Below are 12275 nucleotides of genomic sequence, written 5' to 3'. Positions count from 1 at the left end.
TCAAAAATTAGGTCATGTAATAGGATTACATCTAAGATTTTTTATTTGAATTATATGGGTCTAATTCGATTAAGTAATTGATCAAATTGAGTCAAGTATTGAATTTAGTTAGATCAATTAAGTTAATGATCATACAATTATTGTTGATCAAATCAATTGAGTCTCATATATAGAATCGATTAACCGAAGGATCTAATTTGGCTCATTGTTTTGAGCCCGATTCGCTTAAGCTAACCGATTATGATCAATCGACCTATTAGTATCTAAGGCAAGTTAATGAGACATGATTATTTAATTGATTTCGTTAGCCGATCTGACCAATTTATTGATGTCTTAGGAAGGCAACAGAGAGACCCCCACCGATCTCCACTTACCTGGCTAATTTGGAAGATGGGTCTTGAATTAGGTTGCTTAGCAAGTTGATTTAGCACATGCTAGTTAGATCGATCATATGATGACTGATTAGATGAGATCTAAATCCAAATCTCTCCATAAATATTAAGTCCATAGGTCTTCCACCATTGTAGATGTGCAACGGTGGGTCGGACTTAACTAAGAAGTGTGGGCAATAACTGTTAGGTGAGCCCACATGACTTAGAGACCAAGGGGGTGCAATATCTTAGTGAAGCATCTAGGCAAAGAGTCGCTTACGCATCGGTGTGCATGCTACCAATAACTGTTAAGTGAGATGCATGTCATCGGTGGGAATCAACACCTAATTGGAATCCTTTGTCGCATTAGGGTTTTTATTTTCTTCCAGGGGAGTGGAAGGATCTGAAAAATTAATGGGAGTCATTATTTGCATCTTAAAGTTCCTATAAGCAAATTAAAATATTAAGTATAAAAGTCTAACTTAAATCTCTACTCTAGCAGTTAAACCATCATGTTAGCCTCAAACCCTCTAGCTCACATCCTTGAAACCAATCATTTGATCGGTAATAATTTTAAAGACTGGCTTAAAAATCTCAGGACTATCCTGACCTTAGAAAAGTTAAGCCATATTCTTGATCAGGATCCCGTTGTGTTACCAAACCATCCTACTACTAAGCAGAGAGCTACTTTTAAGAAGTAAACGGATGAAGATAGTCAGGTCAAGTGTTATGTACTGGCATCTATGTCAAATGAGTTGCAAAGCCAACATGAGCATATGCTCACTGCTCGGGCCATGATCACTCACCTATAAGAGTTGTATGGTGAGCAGAGCTGAACTGCATGCTTCGAAGTATCCAAGAGACTCTTTAACTTGAAGATGCACGAGGGACAGTCTATCCATAAGCACTATGTGACAGTGATCAAGGACATTGAGGAGCTTGGAAACCTTGGGCTTGATATGCAAAATAAATTGCAGATGGATCTGATCCTTCAATCCCTTACTAGTTCATATAGTCAATTCATCATGAATTTTCATATGAACAAACTTGACAGCACTATTCTCAAACTTGTCAACATGTTGGTCACAACAGAGGGTATGTTGAAGAGTTCAAGGGGCACTATTCTTGCTATGGAGCGGACTTCTTCTTCCAAGAGAAAGTCTGTTGGAAGGAAGAAAACTAAATCCGCAAAGAAGCAGAAGAGAGAGAGCAAGCCAAAGAAGGATGGTCCAAAGGCAGCTGAGGCAAAGGGAAAGTGTTTTCACTGTCATGCTGAAGGCCACTAGAGGAGGAACTGTAAGAAATATCTAGGGAGCCTGAAGATCAAAAAAGGTGATAAACCTTCCCAAGGTATGCTCATAATTGGATCTAACCTTGTGGTTTCTTCTACTTCTAGTTGGGTATTGGACTCTTACTCGAGTGCTCATATATGTACCTCAATGCAGGATCTGATAGAAAGTAGGAGGTTGAGGAAAAGTGACATATCCTTCGGGTCAGCAATGGAGCAAAGGTTGCTGCAAAGGCCATTGGCACTTACCCTCTTCGATTACCATCCGGTGTTAGATTAGATTTAAAAGATTATTATTATATTCCTGTAGCTAGTCAGAATTTGATTTTCATGTTTGTGCTAATACAGGAAGATTTTGAAATTAATTTCAATAAAAACTTTTATTCTATTTATTTATGAAATAAATTGATTGCATGAGGTCTTTTAATTGACAGTCTTTAGCACTTGCATGTTGATGCGAATATGAACTTAAATGAGCAAATAGTGAATGCTATAGGTCAAAATAGATCTAGAGATGTGATTAACCAGAAGTACTTGTGGCACCATAGACTAGGCCATATTGGAGAGAACAGAATAAATAGACTGAAAAAGGATGGGATCCTTGGCTTTTTTAATCCAGAGTCATATCTAGCTTGTGAATCCTACCTTTGAGAAAAGATGGTCAAGTTACCCTTTGTAAGACATAAAAAAAGGGCCACAGAGTTACTTGTCCTGGTACACACCGACGTGTGTGGGTCATTCGATGTGCAGGTCAGGGGTGGTTACAGCTACTTCATTATCTTTACGATGATTTGTCTAGGTACAGGTATGTGTATCTAATGAAACACAAGTGTGAGACCTTTAAAAAGTTTAAAAAATTCAGACATGAAGTAGAGAAGCAGACAGGCAAATCCGTTAAGGTTCTTCAATCTGATCGAGGAGGTGAATACCTTAGTCAAAAATTTTTGGGATATCTTAAGGACAATGGCATAGTCTCTCAATGGACCCCTCTTGGAATACCTCAGCTCAATGGGGTATCCGAAAGGAGGAACAGGACCCTATTGGATATGGTCAGGTCTATAATGAGCTTCACTGATCTATCCTTATTTCTTTGGAGATATTCCTTATTAACTGCCATTCACTTGTTGAATAAGGTTCTTTCAAAGTCTGTTCCTACCACACCGTATGAGATATAGTTCGATAAGAAGTCGAGTCTGGGTTATCTTAAGACTTGGAGATATCCGACCTATGTCAAAAGACAGATGGTAGAAAAGTTGGAGGATAGATCGATTATAGCTCGCTTTATAGGGTACCCAAAAGAATCCATGGGATACTACTTCTATTTTTCACAAGACCACAATGTGATTGTAAGTCAAAATGCCATGTTTCGAAAAAAATAGTTTATCCAGGATGACGGCAGTGGAAGGTTAATGAAACTCAAAGAGAAGGTCTCTGAAGAGTCTAGAGCTATAGATCCTCAGGAACCCGTAGTCCATGAGCCAGTAGTTGATGTTCCTCAGCCATCTCGTAGATCTAGCAGGGTCTTCTAACCTCCTAAAAGGTATATGGGTATGCTTACGGAGGAAGTAAAGAAAATATTCCTTATGGGAGATAGGGTTCATGGTGATGATCTCAATACCTTGGATGAGGCGATGTCTGACATCGATTTTGAAAAATAGTTAAATACTATGAAGTCAGAAATTGACTCGATGTACTCAAATTAAGTCTGGACTTTAGTGGATCCACCTGAAGGTATTGTACGTATTGGATGTAAATGGATCTACAAAAGGAAGATAGTTGCCGATGGTAAGGTAGAGACCTATCAAGCTAGATTTGTGGCTAAAGGTTATAGTCAGCGCGAGGGCATTGACTATCAGGAAACTTTTTTGTTCGTAGCCATACTGAAATCCATCCGCACTTTACTTGCTATTGCAGCTTATTATGATTATGAAATCTGACAGATGGATGTGAAAACTGCCTTCCTGAATGGATATGTTGAGGAAGATATCTATACAGAGCAGCCTATGAATTTCACATCCGGTGATAGTGATCACAGAGTCTGTATGCTACAAAAGTCCATATACGGATTAAAGTAGGCTTCTCAGAGTTAGAACCATCATTTTGATGAGGCAATCAAATTGTTTGATTTCATCAAAAATGAAGAGGAACCTTGTGTATCCAAGAGAGTCAGTGGGAGTGCAATCACCTTCCTCATACTCTACGTGGATGATATTCTCCATATTGGAAATGATATTCCCATGCTGACCACGATCAAAAGATGGTTGTCCAAGGAATTCTCCATGAAAAATCTAGGGGAAGCACCCTATATTCTCAGAATAAAGGTCTATAGGGATAGATATAAATAGATGCTTGGCCTATCACAAAAGCTGTACATAGAGAAGGTGCTGAAGAGGTTCAGCATGAACAACTCCAAGAGAGGTCTTTTACCTCTTAGGCATGGTATTTGTCTCTCCAAGATGATGTGTCTAACCACATCTGAGGAGATTCAGCGTATGAGTAGAATTTCTTATGCTTCGACAATAGGAATCCTCATATATGCCATGCTATATACTCGACCTGATATTATCCTTGCTGTGAGTGTCACGAGCAGGTATCAGTCGAATCCAGACGAGGAGCACTGGATAGCTATGAAGAACATCCTTAAGTACTTAGGAAGGACCAAGGATCTGTTCTTGATCTTTGGAGGTGATTCTGAGTTGCGATTCGAGGGTGTATTCTTGTTCGATTTACTAGAAGAATTCTGAGTAATTGATCAATGGAGGCTGAGTGTGCTATAGATGTGTAGGACGAATTCTAATTTTAATGTTAGTTGTAGAACTAGATGTCAACCATGACACAATACTATAAGACAATAGCACCATAGCCCTTGCTAAGGAGCCAAGATCTCACCAAAAGTCCAAACATATAGAGCACTGTTATATGCAACTACCTTATGTTGAGGTGTGAAGAGTAGATTCTGTGAAAAATATGGCATACCCGCTGACTAAGCAGTTGAGCCAACCCAAAAATGAAAGTCCACCTGAAAAAATGGGACTTAGATTTATGGCCAATTGGCTTTAGACCAAGTGAGAGATTGTTAGATATATGTCTTAGAAGCCAATATGGCTGACACATTCTAATATATGTAGGATACAATTTTGTACTTAATATATTGATATGATCAATAAAAGGGGTAAGTTCTTTTTCATTCAAGTATAATGTGTCTTTGAATCGTCCATGAAATTAATTTCGATACATATTCTCAAAGTGTTGAGAATTAGAGATATGTATTTAATTTCTAAATACTTTCGGTCATAGGATCATCATGAGGACGATGATAGATTCGGACAGACTGGTGCACAAATCGCTTCCTTCGAAAAAGATGGGTCTCTAATCTATTGTGTAGAGACACAGGGTGACAAGTGCGGGTGGTTGTTAGAGAATAACTGGCACTGAGCGTGACCATATGAGAGATCACTTGAATTTTCATTCAAGCATCAGTGATTGTCTTGATGCTGTAGTTGTGTAACTGGTCCTTTGACTTGAGATGGTACTGCTACTCGCAATGAGGCTGCTGGAGTTTGATTGATACATAAACATGGGTCTCAATGAGCCCTTGTAGTGGATGTTGGCAATAGTTGGTTCACTATAGGAGTGTGATGCGCATCAAGATAGGATCTATCGACCTTGAAAGAGAGGAGTAATCCTATAGGATTTGAGAGACTAAATCCAAGAGTCTGTGTCCACAGCAGTGGGATTGATGGAAAAGAGTTTTCATAGAAGTCATAACTAGACTTGAGCTAATTAATCTATCATATGACTGATGTTGAGGTTTGACGATTTATCCATGACCTGCCATCTAGTCAGGACTCACGATAGAGGGACTTAATCACACGTTAACTACATCTAGAGGTTCATTTCAGTTCTACGGGTTGCCACTACATTCTGCTAGGTATCACTGGTAGATTGTGAGAGCTCACTAAGATTGTTTCGGATCGACAATCCTTGCTGAGTTAGAGTGAAATTGTTAAGACCTATTGAAAAGAGTTTCAATGATATAATGATAGAGATCATTGTATATCTCATTACCAGATAGAATTGAACCTATGGGGTCACACAACAAAGGGATTAGGCCTGGAATAAGAAATTGAGCTTATAAAGTATCAATTGGATTTAGAGAAACCCATTGGGTTCATGGTAACCTTGCTAGCACATGGTTGGACCCAATTCTTCTTTCCATTAGGATTACTTATTTGATAAGTTAATTCTAACTTAATTACCTACTAATTACCTACATGAATAAAATTCATGAGACTTCAATTGTTGGGTGTCTAAGGTTATGGATCATATAAATTAAGGGTGCAAGTCTCTTGTGAATCTCCTTGATAGTTATTATAGGGCGCCACTTTGATTTGATCAATTTGGGCGTGTCCATTAATTAGAGGGCCTTTAGTTTTCATATGAGGTATCTTTTGGATGCAAAAGAGGGTGTCTAATTATGGGTGCAAGGGCTCCAATAGTTGGCGCCTAATGGACTTCCTAATGTAAGTTGGATAACTTAAGTTAATAGAAATTCTAATGCAAGTAGGACATGTATGATGAGATTGAATAGGATTCAATCCTTATGCCTATTTAAAAAGACCTCCCCTAAGGTCTCTAGAGCATCAAAACTAGCAGCCCCTCACACCCAAAGGCTCTCTCCATGTCCTCTCTTCCTCTCTCTCTCTCTTCTCTTGGGTGTTCTATACACCCCTTCCTTGGGACACGCATCCCAAGGAGTTTCATGCCCAAAAGAGTTTGGGTGCCTCTTTCTTGCTGTTTCTAGCATCTGATAGTAGCACATAGTAAGAAAAAACTCAAGAGAAAAGAAGAAAAAGAAGATCAAGAAGAAAGATCAAGTATTTATCACGATTCATAATTCGTTCAGATTCAGCAGGCTGAATTTTGAAGAATCAAAATTCAGATTATAGAGGGTCGTTCCAGACTGATCCCGAGTGGATATTCGTAGAGACCGGATACTTGTGTGGCTAACAGAAAGCTTCGTCTCTTCTAGATCCAATTTTAAAGAAAAAGATTACAAAATAGGTATATGATTTGATCACAATCTGAATGTCAGCATATATCAATTTCATCATATGAAATAGATCCATGTGATTTTATATTTTTATGCATATAAAATTTAGATTAAAAGTATTTTAATCTTATTCTCCTCTGTGGTATTTAAAAAATAAAAATTTTGAAATACATATGCATGCACTAATCCCAGAATTCCAACAGTTCAATCTCTGGAACCACATCCAACTCTGTGATGAATTTCTTCATCTAGATGGCCTTCTTAGCAGCCTCACTTGTAGCAATATATTCAACCTCAGTGATCAAGTCAGCAATAGTTTACTGCTTGAAACTTTTGCAACTTACTGCACCACCATATAGAGTGAACACATACCCAGATATCGATTTGCTATTATCCGGATCAGATTGAAAATTAGAATCGATATAACCTTTCAGTTTTAAATCCGATCCACCATATATTAGAAAAATATCTCTAGTCCTTCTCAAGTACTTGAGTTTGTTTTTCACAGCTTTCTAATAATCCTCTCTAGGATCAGCTTGAAATATGCTTACAATGCCTAAGGCATAAGCAACATCAAGTCTGGTACACAACATAGCATACATTATGAATCCTACAGCCGAAGCATAAGGAATATAACTCATTTTATTTCTCTCTTCAGGTGTCTTAGGAGATATTTTCTTAGAGAGCTGTATGTCATGACCTATGGGCAAGTAACCTCTTTTACTTCCCTTCATGTTGAACCTCTTCAACATCAGGTCAATGTACTTAGATTGGGACAAGTCTAGCATCCTTTTTGATCTATCCTATAGATCTTAATACTAAGTATATAGGATGCCTTACTCAAGTCTTTCATGAAAAATTTTTATGATAGCTAAGTCTTGATTGATTATAACATCGGGACATCATTCCCAATGAGTAGTATGTCGTCCACATACAAGATCAAGAAGATAATAGCACTCTCACTATTCTTCTTGTACACACAAGGTTCATCCATTGTTTTGATGAAGCCAAATGATTTGACTGTCTCATCAAAATGAATGTTTCAGCTCCTCGATACTTGCTTTAATCCATAAATGGATCTATTCAGATTGCATACCTGATTTGCTCTCTCACTTGAGATAAATCCCTCTGGCTGAGTCATATAGACTTCTTCCTCAAGGTTTTTATTGAGGAAGACATTCTTGACATCTATCTATCAGATCTCATAGTCATAGTATGCTGCTATAGTAAGCATTATCCAAATAGACTTGAGCATGATTACCGACGAAAAGGTTTCTTCATAATCAACACCTTATTTTTGCTTGAAACCTTTTGCCACAAGCCTGGCCTTATAGGTTTCTACCTGGCCATCTGCTCCAATCTTCTTTTTGAAGATCCATTTGCAGCCTATTGGGGTCATACCCTCAGGCGCATCAATCAAAGTTCATACTTGGTTGACATACATAGAGTCCATTTCGGATTTCATGGCATTTAGTTACTTGTCAGAGACACTACTCATGACAGCTTCCGAATAGGTCGTAGGATCATCATTCTCAATGATGTGGGTTGTGTTGTCATACTCAATGATAAATCCATACCTGAGAGGTACATTATGCACTCTACTTGACCTTCGGAGAGGAGGTGTGTGTAGTGGTTATGCCTCAATAATGGGCACATCTGGTTGAGAACTATTTGGTGAATCTTGGTTGGATTGTAAATTTTGAACTTTCTCAAGTTCAACAGACCTCCCACTGCCTCCTTCTTGGATAAACTCTTTCTCCAAGAAAATAGCATGCCTACCAACAAACATCTCTTATTGAGTAGGGTTATAAAAGTAGTATCCTATACTCTCCTTGGGATAATCTACAAACCTATATTTTTTTGATCTAGTATCCAGCTTATGTCCATCAATATTTTTCACATAAGCTGGGCAACCCCAAATCTTAAGATACTTAAGTTTGGATCTTTTCTATTTTTATATTTCATATGGAGTGATAGAAATAGATTTAGAAGGTACTTTATTTAAAATATACGCTGCAGCCTCAAGGGCATATCCCCAAAAGGATATCGAAAGATCCGTGAAACACATCATGGACCACATCATATCTAATAAGGTGTAGTTCCTCCTTTCTGCAATTTCATTTAATTATGGAGTATAAAGAGGTATCTATTGAGAAAGTTTTTCATTTTGTTTCAAATAATCGAGGAACTCACTGGATAAATATTCTTCTCCTCGATCCGATTGAGGAGTTTTAATATTTTTATCAATTTATTTTTCGACCATTCTTTGATACTCTTTAAATTTATCAAAGGTTTCAAATTTATATTTTATTAAATACACATATCCAAACCTAGACCTATCATCAGTAAACGTGATGAAGTAAGAGTATCAACCTCTGGCTTGAGTCGACATTGGACCACATACATCAGTATATACAAAGTCCAAAATATCACTTGCCCTTTCTCCATGTCCAATAAATGGAGTCTTTGTCATTTTTTTCATGAGGCAAGATTCACAAGTTTCATATGATTCATAATCATAAAGATCAAAAAAATTATCTTTGAATAACTTATTAATCATTGACTCATTTATATGACCAAGTCGGCAGTGTCAGAGGTATGTGACATTCATATTTTCTCTCTTTCTTTTCTTCATATTATCAACATGAAGCACATTATCATTAAGTGAAAGAAATAAAAGATCATTATCAATAAAGGCACTTTCATAATATTCATTAGAAAAATAAATAGAACAACCATTGTTCTTTACATTAATTTCAAAATCTTGTTCCAATAAAATGGTACATTCCTAATATTCTAACAATATTAGGAATGTAATAACAGGTCTTCAGTTCCAAAATCTTGCCCGAAGGCAACTTCAAAATCTTGGTTCCAATGACTTCGGCCTGAATGGACTCTCCACTAGCACCAAACAACTTGAAGTCATCTTTATTCAGATTCCTTACTTTCTGTAGATCCTGCAATGATTTGCAAGGGTGTGAGCCACAGGCAGTTTCCAATATCTAAGAATCTGAAAATGAAGTACTTAATAATAAATTAGTTTACATCATATACAAATCTTTAGCAATGCTTGCCGATTTCACGATTGCAAGGTACTCCTTGCAATTTTTCTTCCAGTGGCCCTCTTTGCCACAATGATAACAGTATCTTTGACAGAGACCTTCTTCGCCTTCTTCTTGGAGATGCCAGCCTTAGGATTCATCTTTTTCTTAGAATCCTTCTTTGCCTTCTTCTTGTTGATCTTATCAATATGAAGGATTTGAGCCTTTTCACCATTGAAATGGCTCTCTATTATTTTCAGTATGTTCAATAGTTCTGATAGGCTAATGTTCAGTTTGTTCATATGATAATTAATAACAAATTGAAAAAAAGAGTCAGGGAGAGACTGCAAGATCAAATCCTGGCTCAGTTCACCGTCCATGGCAAAATCCAGCTGTCCTAGATGAGTGATCAAATCAATCATCTTTAGGACATGAGTTTGCACGGAGGCACCTTCAGTCATGCGGGCATGGAATAACTGTTTTGATATCTCATATTGAGCAATTCGACTTTGTTCCCTGCATAACTCCTTAAGATTAAGGAGAATAGAGGAAACATCCATATCCTCATGTTACCTTTGTAGCTCATTGCTCATAGAACCAAGCATGATGCATTTGACAGTCACACTGTCATCTTTTCACATCTTATATGTGGCTCTTTCCTCCTCGAAAGTATCTTTCCTAAGAGAAACTGGAGCAGATGTATTCAGAATGTAGGAGACTTTCTCCTGAGTGAGAACAATTTTTAAGTTCCTTAACCTGTCAACATAGTTAGGTCAAATCAATTTGTTTGCATCTAGGATACCGCTAAGTGAAAGTGAGGATGCCATGAGTGAAGTTAATCTATAACAACAAGAACATAATATAAGTGAACAACTCATGCTGACATACACAACTAGACTAGGACTTTTATCTAATTGTATCTCCCACTATTTTATCGAACTTCATAGCTCTCAAATATGATAATCAAAAAATATTCTAATATTTTTTAGTGGGGTTGAGATCCCTATTCCTCATAAACACCTTGTGGATAGCACAATAAGTATTCATGAGTTCAAGAGTAGGTAACTCTTTATCAATTGTACCTTTACAATTCTCAACATCTTTCATTCCAGCCTCTATATCACATATAGTCTTGTGGATAGCACAACAAACTATAGTGTTTTAGTTAAGTTGACCCTTCAATCCTATATAGTCATACTTAAACAATGCTGTCCTTGTGAATAGCACAACAAAGCAACACTATTCAAATATGCCATAAGCATCAATATGCACTTGATCAATATCATGTCAATTTTTATAGTAAGCCTTGTGGATAGCACAATAAGCTCACTAAGATCTTGACATACTCTATCAACTAAGTTTGAAGGAAGGTCTTTGTAATGTCTACATCACTAATCAATCTAAGTCCAAAAATTAATAAGATCAAATTGGCCAGGTAAGTAGGTGGGAGGCTCTCCGTAGCTTTTCTAGACACCAACAGTGTTGGCCAGGCCAGCATACGGACCTCATTAGAAAATCACCTATCATACTTTTCTCGACACCAATTGATCTAAAGAATTTGACTTTTGATTAAAAAGTGAATCTCGATATTACAACTTAATATAATTTGACGAGGGACTTTAAACTGACCTCGGCACATCCTAACTACAATCGCATAAAATGTACACTATAAATTATGCAACTTGACATGCTTCTACTATTCTAAATAGAAATCATATGACATGCTAAAATCATATAAAGGTGCAATGGATATCAAAACATATGTCAAGCATATCAAAGAAAAAATAGCAAACTCTAATCACATTAGGCATGCTAAACACCCTTAACAATGCATCAATCTGAGCATCATATAACCATGATAATATAAATTTTAAAATTATCATAAATTAATCATTTAATAACTAAAATTAAATATCATGGTATATGTTAGGTCAAAAATAATTTTTGAGTTTAAAGATTGATGCTATAAATCAATGCAAAATTTTTTAGCAAGATATGCACAAGAATGATTCTATGCACAACTATTGCACTTGTTTGATCGAATCAATAAAGGTGGCTCTGATACCACTTTGGATTCTACCACATAGTAAAAAATAATTTTTAAAAAATTTTAAAACAAGCAAATCAATAGCTTTATCAAATAAAACTATCGAGCCGAACCCAAAACCCTAGAATCACTTTGCCGATCACGATCAAAGCAAATTCAAGCATGCAAAGAGATAGAAAATTATACTTTAACCAATATGAAAAAGTGACACGTTGGTTTTTCCACAAGACTCTAAGGTAGAATTCCTCAATAGTGATCCACACAGAAGTTGGCCAACGTCCTTCCCAACCAGTGCACTGCCAAGCTTATCTTCTCAAGAATACTACCGGCTTCGAACTTATATCACGATCGCACCAAAGTCCAGTTGCCTTTGATCTCATTACTATAAAATATCAAGAAGATACTTTTCAGATGTCATACAATCTAGGATTTAATTTTTAGCTCCAACACATAGAAAAATCAAATTTTAGGGCAC

This window comes from Elaeis guineensis, chromosome 16, assembly GCF_000442705.2.
Source record: "Elaeis guineensis isolate ETL-2024a chromosome 16, EG11, whole genome shotgun sequence".
Taxonomy (NCBI): domain Eukaryota; kingdom Viridiplantae; phylum Streptophyta; class Magnoliopsida; order Arecales; family Arecaceae; genus Elaeis; species Elaeis guineensis.
Note: the sequence above shows the minus strand (reverse complement) of the source record.